At 45.6% G+C, this 21202-nt stretch overlaps 1 protein-coding gene across 1 annotated transcript in view; it reads left to right on the top strand.

Annotated features, from left to right (window-relative positions):
* prdm1c (PR domain containing 1c, with ZNF domain) overlaps nt 1-21202 on the top strand; it is a 134237-nt gene that overhangs the window by 96900 nt on the left and 16135 nt on the right. The window lies entirely within an intron of this gene.

Genomic DNA, 21202 nt, shown 5'->3' with positions numbered 1-21202 from the left:
TAAACAGCGTGTGTCGTCATGAGCCAACCCATCGCTGTCTCACCATCTAGGTTCAGTAAACACTCTTGTAACACACAAACACACTTTATACACACAAGGAACAGTCCTGATTATTACAATGTTGGATCATCAGAAACATCCTCACTGTAACAATCACACTATATTCCTACTGGTTCGTTTGGGAGCCCAGCTAAATGGGATCTTTGAATCCAGACCCAAAACTCTTGAGCGTTGTCCTCGTCTGACTCAAGCTGAAATGTTCCATAATATTCCAAATCCAAACAAGGTTGTAATGCCACAAAATCACATCCAAGTCCAACACAGCTTGATGGAGAGGAGAAAGAAAGGAGGAGAGAAGTTGACACTCTTACAATAGAGTTTGATGGACGTGTTGACGTGTTCATGCTGTGAGACTTTGGTCCTATTGCTCTACATTTGGTCACACACTGCCACCGGGGATCAGGGAATTTCTTCAGGTTGTTCTCATGATCATCATCTTTCATCTACAGGAGCTCAAATCTCAAAGTCTCTGTAGCAGCCTAGGACCTGCTCTCTGCCCCGATCCCTGACTTGAACCTCTGCTATGAAATCCAGCTCCCTCTGTTTGTGTACAGTAGACCCAAAGGCACATTGTGCACGTTGTCATTACGCTACCCACTATACCAGCTGTCCCTTTCACCTTTTCATTTCTCATCCACAGTGTTTCTCTCCGGGGCCTGATTGATGCTCGCCTACGGAGGCGGTAACAGAAATGTTTATCCTACAGCACGTTGCCAGTTCTTTTGCAAACATTCCACTGTTGCACCACTACACTGGTAAACCATTTGGAAACCACAAAGTTACTCCGTCTGACTTACCGCTTCAAGGGAACTCCCTGCCTCTGAGTTCACGTGAGTGTGCATGTGTCTCTGTGTACTTCACAGTGCCGATTTGGACTGTATGTGCCTCTCATGCCCTCAGGTTGACTTCTCTGCACCTGGAGTGAAGTTAAAGCCCCATGGCTGGGGAAGGAGATCAAACACCGGCACTTTCGCTCACACACACACGCAGCCACTCGCAGACATGCTATCACATCAGCCTTCACAGACAGACACCTCAAACTAGTGCCAACTGTAAATGTCTGGGACAACCTGTCTGTCAGTCTCTGCGCGACACCAGATAGGCTCAAATTCACGCATAGCGGTGGAGCTGGGGTGAACCATGCAGGTCCGTCTGAGGCTCTAATCCCACCCCTCAATAACCACCGACTGTAAAGCATGGTGGGCCGATGATAGCTACAGTGCCACACCACGATGAAGGTCAGCGCTGGAATGTAAGGGAGGGACACACTCCTCTAATCTGTCTTCCTCCCCTTCGCTTGTGCTCCCATGACCTTTATCTCTCCCTCTCTCTAAGGGGGGAGAGTGGCGGCTTTGAAAAGGAGCCAGGTTGATGAATTGGAGAGGATGTGATACAGGGTGTGCAGCTACTCCCACAGGTTGAGATTTTGGGGGTAATTTCTTCCACTGGGCCAATATAGTATGTTTGTGTCTGACTCTCTGTGCTGCTCTGCCTGTGGATCTCAGGGCTAACGTCTCTGTCATGGTGTGATTTCTTACTCTGCTGTCTGCAGGCCTGGGGAAATTAGTTTCACTCTCTCTGTGTGTCTGTCAGACACTGAACTGTGTTTGAGCTGTCTGTGTGTGTGTGACAAGTGCAATGGGATACTGGGCCACCCATAGGCCCCAGGTAAATTACACCCTGTCACTGTGTGTGCGTGTACACTTGCGTGCATGTACGTGTGTGTGTGTGTGTGTGTGTGTGTGTGTGTGTGTGTGTGTGTGTGTGTGTGTGTGTGTGCTGCTCCAGGCCACCCGTAGTCATAGGTAAATTACACACTTGAGTTTCACCATATGTTTCCAGTGAAACGACACGACCGTCTGCTCCTCTCCCACTGTCCCATGGGCCGGGCCGGGGCTCATGCTGCCATCACTCTCTCTTTGTTTTACACACACACACACACATAGAGACACTGACAGTGCGACAGCTGTTAGGAAACATTGCATCGCAAGCAGCTGATGCCCTAAGTTGTACAGGCACATATCAGAGTCATGGTAATAGCTTGATCCAGCGTGGATCAGGGACCCGGCAGCGCTGCCAGGGTCAAGGGTCAGCTTCCAGTTGAGCCACCCATCATTAAAATGTGCGCTGAGATCCATAAGTGTCCATTAGATGGTACATGCACCGTAATGGTTTCAGTCTGTTCACACACAGCAAGAACAAATGTATAAATGAGGGCTGGGGTCACTTGGCTTGGGGCTCATTAGAGTGCATACCTCTGCCAAGGCTGGACCAACCTATAGCCTAGTGCCTTGGTCAAGGGAAGTGGCAGAAGCATCAACCAATCACAAACTGTTTTTGAAGATGTGAAAATCAATATATTGATATTACTGATTTGGATTGAGATTTAACTTTAAAAGAAATGGACTAAATTCCCTGGATCCACCCCTGGATTCAGGTCTGCACCAGGGCCAGAGGTGTCAAAATCAATGAGGATTATTGATCAATCACAGGCTTTGTTACAGCCATGAAACATGCAAATGAATACTCTTATTAGAGTCCAGTTTAAGTCACACTCATGATTCTCACATCCAAAATAAGTCACTGGCAGTCTCTGGAGATATTCTGGGGACCTTTAAATGATCCGATATCTATGCAAACACATTGAAAACATTTCTACACAAAGATGTGGGTTTAGTCAGATACAAATATGCTCACTGCTGCCTCAGGAAGTGAAACGTCTGTATTTTTAACACAAAGTATCTGACAGCATGTTGCGAAGATCGTAACAAAAAATTGTACCGGATGAAGATCTTCTAGCCATGCATGTTACAGCAAACTAAGGATCAATAAGGGTCCATACAAAAGCCTCCAGACCTTTTAATTAAAGGCCAAACATCTGCAGCATGCTCAGACTTACACCAACAACAATGGTAATGACCTAGTTTGGATGTATATGACCTGAAAATCGTGACATCTGCATCACTTTAAAGCATCAAATGGATTTTTTCCAAACCTCATACAAATTGTTTTAATCAGTGATATAAGCATCATATCTGGAGGAGGCCACTCCCACATACATTCCCTAACCTGATGAACTCTGATGAAGCACCATGGCATGTACGTTTGCCTTAATCATAGTACTTTCTGGTTAACAGGCGTGTTTTCCCATGTGTGTACCACAGACACATTCATATACAAGCCTGTGGTGGGTAGACGTACACACAGTGCCACTCTACGTCCTACTACATGGCCAGCCGTAACAACACTAACAGCATTCCTGCACGTATACAGGTCACAGCTGTCTGAATTTGTCCTTGATGTTTGTGTGATCTTCCCAATCATATTTTGTGTTTCTTCTTCTTTTAGGATGTCCCTCTACACATGCCAAGATAACACAACCCAAGGCTGTTTGATGCATTCTTCACATTTCCTCGGTATCGCTGCTTGTTCCTGCCATGGCAATCGTTTGAGTGTGTGTGTGTGTGTGTGTGTGTGTGTGTGTGTGTGTGTGTGTGTGTGTGTGTGTGTGTGGTGTTCAGGTCCAAACATTACACATTATTCGTTATGATGGTTGTAATTCCAGTTTGGTCAAGATGACCCTGCCTAGTGCTTCAAAACAGCCGTGTGGTCTAAAAGTATGCCTCTGCTTTGATCTGACTGAGAAATATTGCAGAGGAAATATAAGCAGTTTCCTCTCGTTGCCTCGCAGGGGCGCCCTCATCTTGATCTCCCTATTACTCTTGTGTTCCGTTCCCAACTCGGCTACACAGCTGGCCTTCTTCTCTCCTGAGCTGTAATTGCAGCTCTGTCCTGGGAAACACAGGGAGGAAATCCCAGAGCTTTCGCCCCGCAACAATGACAATAACAAAAAGAGGTGAGGAAAGGAGGAAGAAAGAGCTTCAGCTGAGATGAAAGAGCGAGGGAGGCTTAGGAGTATGAGGAGGAGTGCAACGAGAGGTGGAGGTAGGGGGGAGATGACGGGAAAAGCGTTGGGGGGGTAGTAAACGCTTGAGTTTATTAACCTCATTTAGCTGAGAGGCTGAGAGTGAAGAGAAGGGGAGGAGTGGTGTGTTCAAACTGTGAACGCAGGGCCCGGGTTTACTAATGAGGGCTGAAAATGCACACACACACACACATGTGCGCGCACACACACACACACACACACACACACACACACACACACACACACACACACACACACACACACACACACACACACACACATATTACTCTCTCCATCTCTCTCACACACACTCTCTCCAGCTCATACCAGATTCACCTTGATCTGATGCCAAGTATGTTGGCAATACACACATCTACAGGATTGAGGTACTGTTAACCTCGTCTCACTCCCGGCTTTCATTTTTCCCCCCTCCCATCATGCAACAGCTGAGCGGATGGTTTTTAACCCAAATTGCTATTGATACACACGGAGAGGCCTGGATAAGCTGTAAAAACAGGCAAAACATTATGTGGTTCCCATCCAAACCACATCATTGACTCTCCAAAGCTCATGTATATTTTTTGTTAACTTAGCATGAACTTTCCAGGAAGTCAGAAAACCTCTCAGGAGCTTTGCTTCGCTTTACACCATAGATCTGTTCTGGGTCCAGAAATATGCTTCTTCCAGGATTGGTGCTCTCTTTTCCAAAGTCAAATTTAGAACTGTGTTTCCACCGCAAAGGGAACAATGATATCACACGCCAGGAGACTGCAGACAGTAGTTTACATGACTTAAACAATGGAGCAGTGGTCCATCAAGGGTACCTACACACTCGGGAGAATCAGGAAAAGTACTTGACTCGCTTGTGTCGTGACTCAGTGGGAACCAGAGCAGCCAGAGACAAATCCCCAGGTGGACTACACATACCAAGGCCAAGCAATTGCGATCAGAATCTGTTTGAGTTTCCATGTTTGTTCTACTGGTTTGGGTCGTCCGAGTCCAAGTTTGTCAGATTATAGTCGAGTTTAGATTCAAAATTCTCTGGTCTGCCTGGCCAGACTTAGACATGGATTTGGTTTGAATTTAAAACATTATGCTGTCTGTAGGGTTGAGTTGTATTCGGACAGCACCCTTGGGTTACGGGTTACGAAAGGCGCTAAGCTCTGCTCTGATGTCTTGAAGTCATCACAAAGTATTACTTCTTTTAATTTGACTTGCTCTCTGGTGTTTTCACACAAAATGTCTTTTGCAGTAGAACATGAAAAATCAAGATTCAACACAATTGGGTAAAGTTGTCCAATTAATTTCAAACATGAAGCGAGAAACCTCCACATTATCCGGATAGCCACACACCCATTCATCCATTATACTCACTGACCACTAATGACCTGAAATAGACACAAAGAATGCACACTTAAGACGCTATGCTGAAGACTAATGAGTGAAGATGCACTCTGAACTATTGACAAATGGTGTGAAACACACACACTACAGACAGACACTTAGAATGCACAGTGAAGATGGATGACACAGCAGGTCCGTGGCGGAGATGCTCCCTGAACTGAACTGAACTGTAGGTGACAAATGATCAGCCACCCGAGTGGGTGGAGCCAACCCGACGAGGGATGATCAACCGTGGGGTTTTTGATCATTTGGCAAATGTTATGTGACCGTTGGTTCACCTTCATCGTCCTCATGTAGCGGTTGTATAATCCGATTTGCATAATTACAAAAACAGTACTTTTCGTATTTTGTCGACGTTAACACCACAACGTTCTCTCTCCGGGACCATCTGACCAGTGTGACAGATGAAGCATGCAGCAGTTTTTAGAGCTTCCAATTCACCAATCCTGCTTTGGAGGCGTGATGAGACAAGAAAACACCAAATTAAACCTACGCACACACACAAAGGACAGTCAAACCCGGGACCTTCTTGCTGCAAGGCCACAGTGCAAACCACCAATCCAGCTATTTATTGAAAAGTTGATAAGACCATCATCAAAGACCATTTTCCAAGTTGGCGTACTACTCTGTGACTGACAGCTTCTTAAACACTCTTTCAACTATATTATTGCAATAAACCCTGTCCATCTGAAACTCCAAAAAGTATACCTCATTTGCAACTATTTGATCTAAACATTCTTTTAAAATAAATCCTCGGAATCCATGTGGACCTGCTTGCTACTCTTTGTATACACACCGATAATTCAGGACTTTATCTGCACTGGCGACGCATCACTCCAGCTTTCCCTAAAGAGCTGTGACCAGCCATTCAGGGCTACTCTGAGCCGTTTGTCTGCATGTCAATAGATTGCCCATTCGCCATGTCGCACACCATCATTAAACTTTTGACCCTGTTGCATCTGTCAGCTTTTGAAAAACTCTTTGAATACCCTGACTACTGTCAATCTCTTACATCTCCTTGGATTGGCTGTTAGGCTATAATGACACACTTGGTAACTTAATTCAGCTGTTTGAGCCAGAAACCATACAGGATACGGTAAAGCCCGAGGTGCCATTTCACTATTACACGCTATTTCCCTGCAATAGCCGACTATCAAATGGTTCAGATTGGCTTCACAGCTCATTAGATGTAAAAACACTTAGGACATTTTAAGTCTTTTATTAGACACTTTGTGACCTTCAATAAAATCAACCGGCACATAACGTTGGGCACTGAAATTCCATATGTCCTGAGAGAATCTGCGTTGGTGGGTCAATATTATATGTTGTCACAGAACGTGGGTGTGGCCATGACTGGTTTCCGTGATTTTACAACAGCTTAGCCAGCTGATAGCCCTGATAACAACGCCGTATCCATTACCCGATGCTCCATCTCGCCACCATTATGAATTACCTGGAGGTTGTGACCTCTAAGCCCGTTCGGTTTTCTTGCCACTCTCCTCAGCCAGCCGCTGGCCAGTACCACTCAATACCCCAGGTCCAGTTTCCCCAATGGTATCAATCCCCACCCTCCTGTTCCCCACCACAATCCCCATAGTAGTGTCTGGATGTGGGGGTGTTGGCGCCTAACCAGCAGCAGATGTGAATCCGCAGAGAACACCGGCTCTCATTAACTTCAATGGATTTCCTAATGCGACAGCTACCATATTTCATTTACCGCGCACCCAGACCCCAGCGGACCTGCCGGGGGCCAACTGATACTTCCACTCTCCGCTATGTTGAGGGAGTGTGAGGTGAGGGAAGAGGTGGGGAGTAGGGTTGTCAGAAACCAGAGCAGAAGACACGACCCCTCTTACAGAGAGGAAATCAATTAATTCAAGCTTTTTACGGTGTGATGTCTGCAACGAGGGGTTGAAGCCAAGTCAGCAATCCGAGGCAGACGTCAGGGGCAACAGTGAGGGCCTGTGTCATTACATTATATCTAAAAAGGGAGCTGGGGAGGGAGGGGGTAAGAGGGGTGGAGAAATAGAGATAAAAAGGGAGAAGCATGGACGCTAAGGGAGACGGATGCTGAGGGGGGGCGGGGGGGGGGTGACGGAATTTATGGGGCCAGGTCTCATTGTTCCTGTACACGTGAGCGTGCACAGCTGGGGGAAAAGCTGGAAATGGGGGTACACATGTACTGTATCAAACACAGGGGCCCTGACTTCAATAGATACATTACGATGCGCTCCCCTGCTGCACTCACTTTCCAAACATCAAACCATGCTTTTACCTTTCTCACCCCTCTAGCTACCACCCCCCCGCCCTCCCCCCCTCTTTCCCCCGTGCACACACACATGTACTCCAGGGCCCTGTTATTGCGCTAATATCTGCATCCTGCACTGTGGTTTTCCTCCTTCTCAGTGGCAGTAGCCTGCATTCATTTCACTTTACTCACTTTATTGTCCTTTTACAGGCACAGCAGGTATCGGGATTTGCCAGCAAGCTGTGGCCTCCTTTGAACTGTGACTGGCTTGTTTTAAGGCATAAACCCTGTCTCTGTCTCACACACACACGTACACATGTTAACAGTGTCCAGCCCTAATGACATGGGCATATTATCATGCCCCAGACGACAATACATCACAGCTGTTCACACTTGAGCCCCCTTCCACATCCCCTTTAACACACACAAACACACACATACACACATATACATACACTCACACACAAATCATTATCAGAGGGCGGATGGGAGAGAAAGGGGGAGGAGGGGAGTGTGAACGGTTGGTGCCCCGTGAATCTCTGGGATTTGCCCCCCGCTTCAGGACTTGTAAGGGGGGACTGGTGTGGAACAGGGGGTATCATCGGAGGCACTGGAAGTGGAACTGGCCATGACCCTCTCCTCCTCCTCTTCCCTGTTTCCCAAAGAGAGAGGGAGAGAGAGGTTCCCCAAGGAGAAGAGAGCTGAGACGCTGGATAAATCCCGGTGCTTTCCCGGTGCCTATAGAGGAAGGGGGCCCCTCCGGATTTGTCAGTTGTGGCTGCAGCTGTCTCCAGGCAAAATGGACCACAGTGGACCTGACACATGATCTCTCTTCGGTCTCTCTCTCATTCTTTCTCTCTGTGCCCCTGTCTTTCTTGTCCTTTTATCTTTCTCTCGGACCATCTCCGTGTCAGTCTCATACCGTGCTTCCTCTTATTGTCTCACCCTCTCACACATCTCATCATCTTCCGTCGTCTCTCCATATCGTCACCTTCTCTCTATCACTATTGTGATTATCATTACTGCAGCTATCGTTATTTATCTTTATTTATTTATACATATGATCGTCATCATCATCATTATCATCATCGTCATCCTCATTTCCATCATCATAATCATCATCATCATCAACCATCACTATCACTATTGTCAGCGCCATCATCATCATCATCATCATCATCATCATCATCATCATCATCATCTTCTTCTTCTTCTTCTTCTTCTTCTTCTTCTTCTTCTTCTTCTTCTTCTTCATCATCATCATCATCATAATCATCAACAACAACATCATCTTCATTTTGATCAACCATATTATCATATCTTCATCATCATTACTATCATCATCATCATCTTCATCTTCATCTTCATCTTCATCTTCATCTTCATCATTATCATCTTCATCTTCATCTTCTCCATCTTCATCTTCTTCATCATCATCATCATCATCATCATCATCATCAACATCTTCATCATCTTCATCATCTTCACTACATTGTGTACGGAGACCTGTTTCCATTGCACGCATGCATTAATACCTGAGTGAAACATCTCAGGACTCTTTCCATCAGGAGTAATTGGCTCAGTGACTCTGCACACCTCTAACACATCTGGCTTCCAGAGCAGCCAGTCAGGACCTCAGTCTCTATAAAGTGAAACACCATCCATAAAATCTCCATTAGAGCAGGGCTGCCTGGAGGTCACTGTGAGGAGAATCAGGGGGTCACTGCTCCAATGTAATGCCTTCACACGTAGGGTTAGAGGTGAGCGGTGTTGACATTCCTCCCCTGACTGTCTGATATCAGTGTGATTGATCTGCCCGAGTGAGGCTCTGGGAGGTACACTCCCCACTTGGCTCCTGAACTTAAACATTTATGTTAGGTGCTGTGTCTCTCTCTTTTTCTGTGTCTGCACGTCTCTTTCCTGCTCTCACCTAAATGTCTGGTGGATCTCCAGAGGGGCTTGAGTATCACCGGTGGGATCACAGAGGGATTGACCTTGAAGACATGGTACCAGAGAGTGTTTATCTGGCTTTCCTCTTAGCCAAACCAGATAAAAGAAGAGACTTGTGATTGATAGCGCGCTCTTTGCCCAAGCCTTCCTAGCTTTTCTGTTAACAGTTGGATGTGAGCTACAGTAGAGGCCTGTGAGTTATTACCTTGTCAAATTCCACACCTTCTGAGTGCCAATGGTACTGGCGGGGGTTACACATAAACCTGTGCACAAGTATATGATTTCTTTGCGTTTTAATAGAAGTTATTTTTATGTCTCCTTTGGGTCGTATAGTCTCCGTATATTGAGGAAATGTATCAAGGAAAGGTACATTCCATCCATCATAGGTATGTACACAACACTTAACAACAAATAGTGGGAGAGGCTACAGAAGAGCTGAGTGGAGCTTGATAGACCAAACATTGACAATCAGACAGAAGCCTCGACCTGCCTAACCTTACCAGCCTGTAGTTTGTTGTTCTGTCACAACGTTGAGTTCTACAATTTCCTCAAATAACTTGCTATGACTGTTCCGTTTCTTGTCCCTTGTTAATAAGATCAGAACTATTCTAGTATCTGGCAGTTCTCTTGGAATTAAGAATCATTATCTCCTCAAGTATGTCCAGGTTTCCTTGCAGACCTGAACAGAACAGACTCACCAATGACGAAATGCCTGTCTATGATTGGCTGACGGTGACATCATCGGCCAAATACGACTAATTCTACCTCAACTGTTGATAACTAAGTGAAGTTAGCATATCTTTAATAAGCCTCAAAATAAAGATATTAATGAAAACGTGAACAAGATTGTTCCGATTAGAAGCGTTCCTAACTCTGTAACAAACTTTTATTTCCAAAAGCGCATTGTTTACCTCAGTGTTCATTCCGGCTGCCGTTGTCCTTAATGAGGACATAATCACCAGTGTTAAAGGGATTTACAGTAAGGAGATGACTGAACGAGGTACACCCAGCTTTCCCGTAGGCCGTCCAGTCATTAAAGCCCACTCACAGTCCAGCTTATCTGGACCAATCAAATACTCCAGCCCCATAATACCCCAGGATGGGCTAAATCACACGTAATTGGAGGTTCTTTATTCTTAAACTCTCTGAAGATAACCACTCCGCACTGCCGCTGGTCTCTGTTGTTTGTTGTTGTTTACTCAAACAAACAAACAAAGTTGGAAACAGACGGTCAGCGGCTGGGCAGGCTGGTTAGGGTTCAGTCACCGGGGGCAACGCGAACCCGGTCCCTGTTTGATTTCCCACTGGGAGGGCAGGGTGGGGGGTTGAGATTGGGGTTGGCTTGTTGTTTATTACTATAATTTGTCTGAGCGGCTCTGGAGAGATTTCAGGGCTCTTTGAAGCAGGACTGGATGAAGCCTGGAGCGTGGCATGCTGTGCTGGGCTTCGGGCCCAATTTCCAATTTGCCTACTCTCTTGACCCCCCACTCCTAACCCGCCCACCCTTGTTTCCGTAATCTGCCGTCCCAAACCTTTATCCTGAGCCACGCCATCCCAGCACCAAGATCTCTGGGGCCACACAACTGGAGAGCTTTGCTGAGACATTTAGCCCCCCTAATGCATGTTTTTACAGGTTCTTACCCACAAGTAAAATTCAACACACACACACACACACACAATACTGTTAAGTGGAAGTTACTACTCCAGCGATGTTGTGGTAATAAATGACTAATAACCACCAATTCAAACACAATCAGCTACATTTCAGGCATTATGAATCCTATTAATTTATGTCTTAAAACCTGGGGGTGGGGGGCGGGGTAGTCATTAAAAGCTGGCTCGACTGTGTGTGCACAAGTGAGTCTGTGTGTATGTGTGTGTGTCCATGTCTATAATTGCATCCCTAAATAGGAAGCTCTCCTTCCCAGCTCTCAGCCATCATGTGCATGGACGTCTGTCTGCTGTGTCCTGGGGGGGCAGTCAGTCCCGGCGCAGGTTTAATTGGTGTCAAGCAGGCCTCAGTGAAAAGACATCAGACACAGGACACTCAGTGAGACAGGAAACCGTTTATTAGGGGACTTCCTCCAAATGCATGACCCTCTGTGTCTCTGTGTCTCTGTGTCTCTTGTCCTATTGTCTCTCTCTCTCTCCTCATGTTCCTCCCTCTTCAAATCTTTCATCACGTCTCAGTTTCCATCTGTCCTCTTCCTCTTCTCTTTCTCACTCTCCTTCAAACGATTCACTACTACTCTCTCTCTCTCTCTCTCTCTCTCTCTCTCTCTCTCTCTCTCTCTCTCTCTCTCTCTGTTATTGTTTTAGTGTCTGAAGTCTGTCCTTGAGTGACTGAGGGAGTTTGTCTCTGGGGGAATCTGGTGACCATAGAGGCACACCGAGCCAGACGGCCTAATGATGAGAGCGCTTCCTGACATAACACACACTCACACACACTCACACAGACACAGACACAAACACACTGAGACCTACACAGAGGATTGTATTCATGACTATTTTTGAATCACATCTGAGTGATTCATACACTGAGATAATCAATAACCCTTCCTGAATTTAAATGATGTCTTTTGCACTGCAGGGACCTTTTCGGGGACTTTGATTCATTTTACACAGAGGGACCAGGACCTATTTCGGTACCTGAACTCCTGTAGGTCTGAACCTGGTGTCCTTTGTGATTGAACGCAGCATAAATCAAGCATTCACGTTTAGAATCTAGATCTTTAACAGACGGCCCGTTATTTACAACCAACATCACAAAGCATTTCAGCTATTAAATGAATAAAATAACACAATAATGACTTTTTTTCTGTTTGAAACACACACACACACACACACACACACACACACACACACACACACACACACACACACACACACACACATATGTACAGTACACACATGCATGCGGAGATAGTACAGCAGCTGCGTTTCTCAAGTGTTTTGTCTGCTGTGTTTTGTCAGCAATTATAGTTGTAACTGATTGCACAAGCCAGACTAGGCAAACATAAATATCTGCACTGTAGACACCTTCCCTTACACACACGCTTATCCACGCTCACAAGCCTTCAGGCACACACACACACACACACATAGATACCGGCACACCTGCCTTTCAGGTAACTGTACACGTCAAACGATACACCTTCACCTTCACCCACGTATGTTCTAGCATAGAAGGGAGTTTTTCCTGTTCAGCCGCACTTAGCCTAGTGTGACTTGGATACAGCATCAGTAGAAGTGGACCGGATACAAATATGTCATCCGGGTGCGTTTCCCTGCACAGCTCCAGGCTTCTCACTGAACTTGACCCAGCAGTACACACAAAACACAATGGGACCTGCCTCTCTCTCCATTCTGTACCTGTACACTACGAGGTTTACAGTACAGTGCAGTTGTGTGTTAGCAGAAGAATCTTTGTAACAGGAACCCGGAAACAATGACAAGCACAGACTCATCCTGAGCTGCAAACGGTGGACGCCTAACTGCCATTGTTACGAAAGCTCCTCTGCCTGTTTCATGATGAGACAGGCTCACACTCTGAAGCAGAATTATCTGGACGATCTGTGTGTACCTGCAGGACAGGAGGTGTGTTTAACAACAATCCGGAGGGTTTGGTCTTATTTCCATAATAACTGTTCTGAACGCTGATGGAAAGGTATCCCACACATTATCTTACAGACAGACACACTGCAATCAGCCCTCTCTCTCTCTCTCTCTCTCTCTCTCTCTCTCTCTCTCTCTCTCTCTCTCTCTCTCTCTCTCTCTCTCTCATTCCCTCTCCCACTCTTTTATCTGTCTTTGTTCCCCTTCCCTTCTTTTTTTTACTAAACTCTTCTTTTCTCCTCTGAGCTTTCCCCTCCTCTCTCCCCCCTTTCTTTTTCTCTCTTTCTTTCTTTCATTTCATTTGTTCCTGAATGCCCCTCTTTTCTATACGTCGCCCTTTTTACTTTTTACCCCACCTCCACCACTCCCCCACCCCCCCCTCTCTTGTTCGATCCCTGACTCAACTTTCACATTCCCGAAGCATTCCTGTAGGATTAGCCTTTAGCATTCTCAGGCTATACAGAGGCCACAGCCCCCCCACTGTGACGGTGGCAGGCACTAATGGACGACAGTGAAAAGTGCATGTGTGTGTGTGTGCGTGTCTGTGTATGTGTGTGTGTGTGTGTGCATGTGTGCGTGTGCGTGTGTGTTATCCTCTCCACTCTCTTTCATCACCAACCGCCACCCTCCTGCCTGCCTGCCGCCCCAGTTCCGTCGTGCTCAGCTTCCATCACACAGTCAGCAACCTTCACTCCTCACCCTGTGTGTATTGGCACTGAGAGTAAGTGTGTGTGCTCTGCATGTTCCAGCACACACACACACACACCTTTAAGAAACAATCACAATAGACAGCAGATCCGTTTTCTCTACATAGAAAAACTTAGAATACTTATTACTTATTACACTGTTATAACTTCACACATGATCAGGTCAGGTCAGATTTGCATATGAATATTTTACTTTTTGTGACAAATTTGAGGCGTCTTTATTTAGTGTTTAAAAAAAAAATTGGTTTCAGTTTCATTTTAGTCCAAATTTAAGTCCTCATAATCTCACCATCTTCATTGTAAAAGCATGTGCAGAACGCTTATGCCAACTGTAAGCCAATGGTGCATTTACACACTCGTGTTCATTGATTTCCGATCACTCAATCAGTCTGTGGTATGTGTGTGATATACTGAACGTGCAAGTAATCACACTGATTTAAAGTGAGCTCTTCTCTGCTGTGTACAACAATACAAGCTGTGATGAACAGAGTAGATAAAGCCAACTGCTCATTTGTCTCTCTCTCTCTCTCTCTCTCTCTCTCTCTCTCTCTCTCTCTCTGTCTCTCTCTCTCTCTCTCTCTCTCTCTGATGGAGTGCAGCATGGCCAGTAACACCCTCGGCACACGGGCCAGATTAATGATTATTTCACTCGCACTAATGACTCTCGGCACTACAGGTGGGATCTTTTATCGACTCATCCCAATTACTGTCAAACTGTCCTGCCCCATAGTTTCACAAAGAAGAATGAGCAGCAAAAATAAAAGCAACTAAACACCCGCAAAAAATAAAATCATTATCGATCAAACCGACTTCTTAAAAATACAATTGTTGGTCTCTGTGAGAGTTCATTTTTTACAGTAGAGTATTTCGAGAAACACTTGAAACGGGCTGAAAATCTTCATTTGTTCAAGAGAAGAACATTTTAATACAAACAACATGATGGATTTTGATGGAAATACTTGTAGAGTAATTGATGATGCACTGATTGTTATTGTTATTAGGAGTGTTCTGTTTCATTTTGCAGTGCATTTGTTTATTTTTTTATTAATTTGCTACTTAAAATGCTATCAACAGGATGGCACATTTTGGCCTGTATCTGTGAAGAAACTCCTCCCAAAAGATTTAATAATGAATTTTCTGATAAATGATTCATGAAGTGGTTTGGTATGGAAACAAGACAGATTTTCCCCGAAAATGGGATTGATAGGGCATCTTTTTCTGTAGGGATTCTAGAAAATTCACCTTTACCTTTATTTTGCCCCACTTTTTATTTGGTAAATGCACACCAATGATATACGCTCACACACACACTGCTCTTCTTTTTCCTGCTCTCTTCCTTTGGGCCTGAGCCTTTGCGTTAAAAGTGGTAACTATGAGGTAATGGTGTCCTTTTTCCTGTTTGCTCTTCTGTTTCTATAAGGGGGCTTTGTGTCGAGTCAGTGTTACAGGCCAAACAAGTAGCACTGGCCTACCGCATGTGGAAACACTCACATCACCTCCCAGGACAAAAAAACTTGGCAGGGAGAGACGGAGGAGGGTTTAGACAAAGAGAGAGAGACGGAGACAGGGAGAGAGAGAGAGAGAGTTTCGTCTTACCTCAGCCAAAATAAAAGTATGAGTGGAGCCAAAGACGCACCTCAAAAACCTCTCAGCTGTTTCCCCCTTCTCTCCTGCCAACATGACTCGTTTCATCCACACCTACCCTCCCTCCCTCCCTCCCTCCCTCCCTCCCAGCCTCGCTCACCCCTCCATTCCATGCCTGGCCCCCCCTTTTTAGCCATCTCCATCCCCTTCAGTCTGCAAATCCAAATTTTTGTATGTATCTTTTATTGATGCATTTCCTTTGACTCTTTGCACAAGTACTCATACACTATATAGCTTAACTCTTTTCACTTCCGCCACCTTAAATCTAAATCCCTCTCTCCTGGCTCATATTTCAGTTCTGTACATGTACAGTACAGCACTCTGTTCCTCCACATCAAGCTGATTGCATTCTGTCAGACTGTACTGCTATAGGGGCCCAGGGGGCCCTTGTCCCTCACATCTAAACATCTGTCCATCCCATTACTCTAGCCGCTGCTGAACCTGAGCCCCTTTTACTCATGCTGACAGCCACACTGGTGAGAATGGGAATGATATCCAAGGGAATGCCAGCGCCTCCTCAAAGCCCTTGATTATGTGAGCCAGCTGGTTGAGAGACGCGACGAGTCTCCAGGCGGCGTTCCACAGGGCATCTGATAGGGCCCCGGATGTTTTTTCAGAGTATGGGTATGGTTAGGAGCATGTACGGGGATCAGTGTGAGGATGGGAAGGCATGCCCTGCACCGGGCATCAGTCGGCTGGGTCGTTTGGATGGAATGTGAGTCAGGAAACCCATAATGGGGCTTACTGAATGTGCTGTCTGGATGACTGTTGTCTTTTAGCGCAGCGAGGGACAGGGGAAACGGATATGGCGAGTGCTGCTGCTGCTGTTGCTACTGATGATGATGACGATGATGATGATGATGATGACGATGATGAAAATAGCAGCCGGCGTTTTTTTTTCACTGTAGAATAAGAAAATAAAAAACACAAGAAAGCTTCTGTGAAGGATGAAAGGTTTATCTTTACACAAAACATAGCAGAGTGTGGCGTTGATGGAGGATAAGGCCTCTGCCTCTGAGGGGACAGTCAATAGCAATTCCAGGGTGAAACTGGAATTTGCGGCAGGACAAGCAGGAGAGACAGTTTGTAGATAGATGAAGTAAAGCGCATCCATCATGACCAGGCTTAGCTACCAAACCAGAACCTTTTCCTGAACAATCACTCATTTGTAAAGAAGGCTTGTTTTGGCTGTGTAGTGCATTGTGACATGTTTGACAAATTTTTGTTTTCCAACTTTGTCAGTGTCCCAGTGAGCTGCTAATGGCAGACGGGAGGTGATCTGCACTGATTCCTCCTTCAGATGGACTCAACACAATCTTCCCCCCTGAGTGTGCTGTGACTTTGACCTGCTGTGTGGCCTCATCAGATAAGAGCTACAGGTAAAGGCAAACACACTGAGAGGAGAGAAAACAAAGCACTGATGACAAATGGAAAAGATGCGCGTGCACACACACACACACACACACACACACACACACACAGACACACAGTGTGTGCTTTGACCTACAACCTTTGATGGTGGCACATTGAGTAATGAGGGGTCATTTGCTCAAGCTAAATATGTTTGGGATCTGTGTGTGTGTGTTTGTGTGTGTGTGTGTGTGTGTGTGTGTGTGTGTGTGGGCAGGGAGACCCGATGAATTACCACACGCACACACAGAAGCATACACATACACGTATGCTTCCTTATATGCACACACATTTACATACGCGGATACATATACACAAACAGAAACACATATGCGAATACACACAGCCTATCCATATGCATCCACGGATACAATCTGCTCTCATGTACACACACACACACACACGCACACACACACACACATACACACACACACACACACACACTCTCACACTAAGGCCCCACGACACACACTGCGCACTTGTCTTGTGTAAGTGAGATGTCTTCTGTTTCAACAATGTGTGCAGTGTGTGCCGTGCTCGCCTGCCTTTTCTTCACTTGGCAGAGTTACCCAATCCCCCTGACACGCATTCTGCACGGATGACGGCGAGCTCTTCTCATGACGCCCGCCGGAGCCACCCGTTTAGTTCCGCTTCGGTTTTGTACACGCACAGTTCACAGGGTCAGAGGGCCAAAGGGGTACTGATGGGGTGAGACCAACTCTGTATGTGTGTGTGAGTATGAAAAAGAAGTCAGCGTGTGGGGTATCTAACGGAGAGCTTTGATCTGCTGGGGTTCATCATTCGTCTGGAGTTGTAACGTTTGACAGAGGGCCTCTCCTTTACGTCTCACTGTAGGGCCATACAGTGTGGATTCACACAGCAAAGTGACCCTGAGTGTGATCTCTGAGCAGAGGAGGGCAACAATTCTAAGAAAATTGTGAGAATCAACAGATAGAGCGGAGATGTGTGTGCGTGTATGTGTTTGCATTTGTGTGTGCTTGCCTCTGGCCATGTCCTCACCTCTGCTGACCCTCCAGAAAGAGGTCCAAAAGCCACAATCTCTGAACTGACCCCCTTTAAGAATCCTGACCAAATTTAGAAGTGTCCACTCCTTTTTTGTTGTAGGATCTGATGCTTCTGTGCACAGGACAATGACATTGTGTTTACAAAAGTTTTATCTCGTTTGATGATGGAAAGGGTAATTTAATGAATCGGCGTTGATGATTTTATAACTATTTAACTTTACAGCGTGTACGAACAAGCCTACACAACAATAAACTTATTATTGTTACTTACTCTTACTTCAGTAGGGGGCGCTGTAGAGACACTTTCATGGAGCATTCATTTGATGGATTCCAGTCAGGAAGGAAGAGTTCAATCAATAGATTAAAAAAACTTTATCATCTTTCACCAAATTCAACCTGTTTTGGAGATCAGTGTATTTGCTTTTGAAAAATGTGGCCAAGTATGGAAATTTCCACACTAGGAAATCCTTTTACAATTCATGAATATGTCCCCAAATCGAAAGCAAGGCACCTGAAATCTATTTATGCCCGTGAGAACATAATGTGATGAGTCAGCAGATCAGTGCCCGGCGGTTATGATGACATCTCTCACTTTCACATCCACTGATCTATTTGATGTAACAGCTTAGGACACCTTGACAGTGTGGGAGCGTGAAGTGACACATTTGAAGGGAAACCAAGCTCAGCCCTTTTGTCCGTCGCTGGCGCAAGCTTCTGCATGCAGCGCCTAAGCTAGCACCACCCCACAGCCTCTTCCCAGCTGATTCCCAGAGAAAACAAGTTGTGCGCCCACCAGCCTTTCAATTAAGACACACAGGGCTTGTTATACTGAGCCTGAGGTCTGGCACACAGCTCCCATACTCTCTTAAATCTATAAACTTGCTGATTATATAATCACATTGCAGGGGCTATAAACAGGCTTGTTATATGCTGGGATGTGTGTTTGAGTGTTTTTGACTGTATGATGCAGAATAACATCAAATCTCATGTGAGAAAATAAACAGCTGCCCTAGTCTGACTCTTCCTTATCTGCATTTGTGTCTTGGTGTGAGCGTGTGTGTGTGTGTGTGTGTGTGTGTGTGTGTGTGTGTGTGCGTGTGTGCGCGCGTGTGTGTGTGTGGGTGTGTTCCGTTTAATGCACACATGAATGCATCCTTGTGCAGTGTGGAAACAGAACGTGTGTATGCAGACTTGGGTTTGGAACGAATGTCTGGTAGGCTGGCAGAGGGTCATGTTCTTACTGCAATGTTACATAAACTTTCTTCGTCAGCTCTGCACACAGTTTTCTCACACACTAACACACACACACACAACAGGAGTGACTGCGCAGTGAGCGAGTGAAGGAGAGGAAAGGTTAAAGTCCTGTTTAAGGTGGTTTTCAAACCGACAGCCTGTTTGCTCAGGTCTGACTTGGTTCGCTTTCACAAATATTTCAACAGAAAGCCATCTAAGAACTCTCGCTCCACGCATTGGTCAGAAATGATTTGAGGGCAGGAACCAGCAAATCAAAACAGGAAGTTTACGATTTTGTTTACAACATGTAAGACAGAATCAGAAAGCTGGCCTGGTTGCAGTCATGGTCTGGGCCATAGAAAAGAGCTAAATAATGCAAAGAAAAGGCAGCTTTTGACTTCAAAATTCGGAACACCGCATATTTCCTCTTCACGCCTTCAGAAAAGTAAACAGGAGAATAGTGCTCGCATGATTTGCAAGCTTGATATGTTACCCGCACAGCATCAATTTGATTTATAATGGGTCATCAAAGCTGTAGTTTACTTAATGTTAACCAGGCACGCCCACCCCTCTGTGTTTCCAGATCAATCAATAGATCAATAGATCCTTTGTGACTGAACTGCTACATCGTTGTGGTTGATTTGCTCTGCTGCCGACTGGATTTCGCGGTGTTCGGACATTCCTACACCAACCGCACCAAGGAGGAATACCTTTGCACATTTGATGTGAAAACATCATAAGATCCAACTTCATTTTAAAGTTTGTTTTTTAAGAGATCAATCAAACCTTATCTCCACTATCACATATTTGGTTTCTGTTTCTGCAACAGCTCATTAATGCTTTGAGTGGGTCAAACATTCACACCCGATGTTCTTCAATCAGCAACATTTCATCAAAAGGGAATCATCTGCAGGTTCTGCATCATTCTGTCTGATATCTCCAAAATTATGCCTCACATTCTTGGAAAACTTTAGAATGTTCAGAAGAACATAAAGTTCAGTGGATGTGAGAATAGAACAAGCCTAAACAGTAATGGATAGTGGGAGAGCGTGTCCAGTCCCCACCTACGCATCCTGCCCCCCTATAGCCTCTCATATGCTCCTCAGGCCTTTGGCTTCCTTCCAGGGTTACAGCCCAGGCCTTGACCTTTCACCAGGTGGCTCCTGTCCGGCCACCAACCCTGCACGTCCCACCATGTCTGGGACGCGAGACCCTCTAACCTCTAACCTGTGACCCACTGACCCCCCTCCCACTCACTGCTGCTACCTTTCCAGACCGCCCAATTATTGAATTCCATTCAAACTTTTTGCGATGGGAGAGAAGACGCGACAAGAACAATACCTGTGGGTGAACTTGTGCGATTACCTAACCTGACCTCTTTTTCCGGAAATCAAGCTGTTTCCACCTCTTCTGCGAACATCCGCTCTGCTTAGATGTGCATGTTCTGTATGTTGTTGTACAAAGTAAGGAGAGGACTGTCGAAATATTTGTGCTGGTGGTGTTGTCTTCTGCCTTGTCTGAGGTATTAAAAGTATGCGCACAGGCCTGCATGTGTTCAGGAATTAGTTAATGTTGTCTTCATATGTGTGTGCGGGAGTAGGTGCATGTGTTTGTGTGTGTGTGTGTGTGTGTGTGTGTCATTAAAAGGGAAAAAGTGTGGCGGATGTGCGATGGGGACTCCCAGTCCAGACACCTCGGTTAACAATCAGAGGCTCTCTGCTCTGTTTCCTGTTTGACTTTTTATTGGCTATGCACTCATCACCACGGCGACACAGACAGGAAGTGCTGCTCTACTCTATGATGGACAAATGGACGGGAAGATTAAAAACAAGACTAGAGAATCGGCAAAGAAAGAGCGGATACACTCCCTAATCTATTTCGGGAACACACACACACAAACACACACACTAAGGATGCTTTGCTTCCTGTCCTTTGCCTCAAGTGAGTCAGACATTTTTATTCTTGCTGTGTGTTTGTTTTG

This window comes from Genypterus blacodes, unplaced genomic scaffold (assembly GCF_046128005.1).
Source record: "Genypterus blacodes isolate CSIRO-AG114 ecotype Tasmania unplaced genomic scaffold, CSIRO-AGI_Gbla_v1 ptg000143l_1, whole genome shotgun sequence".
NCBI lineage: Eukaryota > Metazoa > Chordata > Actinopteri > Ophidiiformes > Ophidiidae > Genypterus > Genypterus blacodes.
Note: the sequence above shows the minus strand (reverse complement) of the source record. Positions and strands in the feature narration are given on the sequence as shown.